Genomic DNA, 4,541 nt, shown 5'->3' on the forward strand with positions numbered 1-4,541 from the left:
CTTCACAACATCGCTAACATCCACCCTTTCCTCTCCGTCCAAATCGCTACCACGTTAGTACAATCACTCATCGTAACCTGATTGGATTACTGCATCAACCTCCTTGCTGACCTCTCAACCTCCTGCCTCTCCCCACTTCAGTCCATACTTCACTCTACTGCCCGAATTATCTTTCTACAGAAACTTTCAGGGCATGGCATCCCGCTCCTCAGAAATCTCCAGTGGTTGCCTATCCACCTCCATTTCAAACAAAAACTCTTCACAATTGGGTTTAAAGCTATCCATCACCTCGCCCCCTACTACCTCACCTCTCTTCTCTCCTACAACCCAGCCAGCATATTTCTTGCCTCTGGTGCTAACCTCACTGGACCTCAATCTCACCTGTCTCACCGCCGACCCCTGGCCCACATCCTACCTCTGTCCTGGAACACCCTCCTTCCTCACATCTGCCAAACAATGACTCTCCCCCCTTTCAAAGCGTTTCTGAAGGCTCATCTCCTCCAAGAGGCCTTCCCAGACTAAGCCCTACTTTTCCTCATCTCCCACTCCCTTCCACGTCACCCTGACTCATTCCTTTTGCTCTTCCCCCCCAGCAACACAGCACTTATGTATATATCTGTAATTTTATTTATTCATTCATTCAATCATTTATTGAGTGCTTACTGTGTTCAGAACACTGTACTAAGCGCTTGGAAAGTACAATACAATTTATATTGCTGTCTGTTTACTCGTATTGGTGTCTGTCTCCCTCCTTCTAGACTGTGAGCTCGTTGTGGGCAGGGATTGTTTCTCTTTATCACTGTATTATACTTTCTCAAGCGCTTTGTACAGTGCTCTGCACACAAGTGCTCAATAAATATGATTGAATGAATTGAATGAGTGAATAAGCAAAAGTCAGTACCAAGGCAAAAACGACAGAGTTGCTTAATGGATAGAGCACGGGCCTGGGAGTCAGAAGGGTTCTAATCCGAACCCAAGTAGTTGGTCCAGTGCTTAGTACAGCGCCTGGCACATAGTAAGCGCTTAATAAATGCCATAATTATTGTTATTATTATTATTACCTGGAGGGCCTGCAGAATCCTCTTCTTGGGGGCAGGGGGAGGGAGGCAGGCTCCCCCTGAACTACTCTGGTGGCCTCCCTCCCATAATATTAATGATAGTAATAATAGTTCATTCATTCATTCAATCATATTTATTGAGCGCTTAGTGTGCAGAGCACTGTACTAATGCTTGGGAAGTACAAGTTGGCAACATATATAGACCCAACAGTGGGCTCACAGTCTAGAAAGGGGATACAGACAACAAAACAAAACATATTAACAAAATAAAATAAATAGAATATGTACAAGTAGAATAGAGTAAAAAATATGTACAAACAAATATACATATATACAGGTGCTGTGGGGAGGGGAAGGATGTAAGGCGGGGGGGATGAGAAAGAGGGGGAGAGGAAGGAGGGGGCTCAGTCTGGGAAGGCCTCCTGGAGGAGGTGAGCTCTCAGTAGGGCTTTGAAGGGAATAGTTGATCTCACATGCCAGCAAGATATTGCTAAAAATTATACAGCATCAAATGGAGAAGCAGCATGGCTTGGAGGAAGGAGCACGGGCTTGGGAGACAGAAGTCATGGGTTCTAATCCCGGCTCCACCACTTGTCAGCTGTGTGACCTTGGGCAAGTTGTTTAACTTCTGTGTGCCTCAGTTCCCTCATCTGTAAAATGAGGATTAAAACTGGAAGCCCTATGTTGGATAACCTGATTACCTTGTATCTATCCCAGCACTTAGAACGGTGCCTGGCACATAGTAAGTGCTTAACAAATGCCATGATTATTATTATTATTTATTATGGAGACCTACATGGATGTGAATTGCCTGATGTTCAAGCAGGATTCCAGATAGGATGGGGGACATGAGATATTATTGCTGATGTCCATTGGATAATCAAAAGGACAAGATAATATCAAAAGGAAGTCGGCATGTGCTTTATTGATTATAGTAAGGCCTTTGTGTGGATCATAAGAAGCCCTGGAGCACGTAAAACTGTGAGCCCCCTGATCACCCTGTAACCTCACCAGTGCTTAGAACTGTGCTTTGTACATAGTAAACACTTAATAAATGCCATTATTATTACTATTATTATTAAGAAAAATGGGCATGCTGGACCATTTAATTGCATTAATTCAGAACCTGTATGCCAGACAGGAGGCTACAATAAGAACAGAATATGGAGAAACTGATTGGTTTCCCATTAGTCAGGGTGTAAGACAAGGATGTATCTTATCGCCTTATCTGTTCATCCTTTTTGCCAAATATATAAAGAGAAAAAATGAATTGGATAAAGATGAACAGGCAGTAAAGATTGGAGGAGGAATATCAGCAACCTTCATTATGCCAATGATACTACCCTACTAGCAGAAAACGAAGAAGATTTGAAGGGTTTATTATTCAAAGCTAAGGAGCAGAGCAAAAAGATGGGTCTGCATTTGAATGCCAAGAAAACAAAGATCATGACAACTGCAAGTTTTAATAAACTGATAACAGATGGAGAGAAGATTGAAATAGTTGGCAATATTTCTCTCCTGGGATCAATAATGAATAATAAAAGAATTAGTAGTCTAGAAGTACGCCAAAGATTAATTTTAGGAAGATTTGTTATGAAGATCCTGGAAAAAATCATGAAATGTTCTGATGTAACAATTGCCACAAAAATACAAATCGTCAATTCTTTGGCGTTTCCAGTGACAGTGTACGGATCCGAAAGCTGGACAGTGAAAAAACAGGATAGAAAGAGCATCGACTCTTTTGCAACGTGGTGTTGCAGAAGGCTTTTGTGAATACCGCAGACTGCCTGAAAAACAAACAAATGGATTTGGGAGCAAATTAAACCAAGGTGGTCTCCGGAAGGCCAAAGGACTTGACCTAGATTAGCGTATTATGGACATATCATCAGGAGGACTAATTCTCTGGAGAAGACGATAATGCTAGGAAAAGTCCAGGGAAAAGGTGGAAGGGGCAGACCAGCAGCTACATGGATAAAAACCATAACAACAATAACGGAAGAATCATTAGCAAGATTACAGGTTATGGCAGAAGATAGGACATTGTGGAGAAAATATATCCATAGAATCGCTGTGAATCGGAAACAAGTCAACAGCATTTGATAATAATAATTGTGGTATTAGGTAAATGCTACTATGTTCTAGGCACTGTTCTAAGTGCTGGGATAGATACAAGATCATTGGATTGGACATAGTCCCTGTCCCACATAGGGCTCCCAGTTTTAATCCTCATTTTACAGGTGAGGGAACTGAGGTACAGAGAATGTAAACAACTTGCCCAAGGTCACACAAATAAGTTGCAGAGTCCAGGATTAGAGCCCAGGTCCTTCTGGCTCCCAGGCCCGTGTTCTATCCAGTAGGCCACGCTGTTTAATAATAACAATAATAATAATGATTGTGGAATTTAAGTGCTTACTATGTGCCAAGCACTGTACTAAACGCAGGGGTGGATACAAGCAAATCGGGTTGGACACAGTCCCTGTCCCACGTGGGACTCACAGTCTTAATCCCTATTTTCCAGCTGAGGTAATTGAGGCACAGAGAAGTGAAGTGACTTGCCCAATGCCACACAGCAGTCAAATGGCAGAGTTGGGATAGAACCCAGGTCCTTCTGACTCCCAGGCCACACTGCTTTTTGGCTGTTCATTTGGGGTCATCTAGGCTGATCTCTGGAGTGAGAGGAGACTAGCAGAGCAGCAGTCCCTCAGTGTCAACACTAAGGCAGGGTAATTGATGGCTGAGTAGGAGAGTGGTGTGCAGTCTACAGCCCATTTGAATGCTTCACTTCCGAGGTCAGCCTGGATTGCAACCTGCAGCTCCTAATCAGAAAAAACTCCCCACCTGCCACTTAAGGGTGTGCAGGATCACCCATTCGACCCCTGGTATTTATTAATAATCATCATTATTATTATGGTACTTATTAAATGCTTACTATATCAATCAATCGTATTTATTGAGCGCTTACTATGTGCAGAGCACTGTACTAAGCGCTTGGGAAGTACAAATTGGCATCACATAGAGACAGTCCCTACCCAACAGTGGGCTCACAGTCTAAAATTAAATGCTTACTATATGCCAAGCACTGATCTACACATTGGGGTAGATACAATTTAAGCAGGTCGGATACAGTCCCTGTCCCACGTGGGGCTCACAGCCTTGATCGCCATTTTACAGATGAGGATACTGAGGCCCAGAGAAGTGAAATGATTTGCCCAAGGTTACACAGCAGACATGTGGCAGAACGGGGATCAGAACCTAGGTCCTTCTGACTTCTGGGCTCGCACTCTAGCCACTAAGCCACACTGCATCCATGTGGAAGTGGTGCAATTTAATTTGCCAGGAGACGATAAGGTTCACATGATCTAAACACTGAAAGGAATGATGGGAAACTTGTGTGCACCATCAGAAATATTCTTTTGCTGTCTCCCTTCTCTCAAACCAGCAGTTTTCTGGATGGAAATGATCAAGTGATTTTCTCCTCCATTT

This window comes from Tachyglossus aculeatus, chromosome 2 (assembly GCF_015852505.1).
Source record: "Tachyglossus aculeatus isolate mTacAcu1 chromosome 2, mTacAcu1.pri, whole genome shotgun sequence".
In the NCBI taxonomy this organism is placed as follows: Eukaryota; Metazoa; Chordata; class Mammalia; order Monotremata; family Tachyglossidae; genus Tachyglossus; species Tachyglossus aculeatus.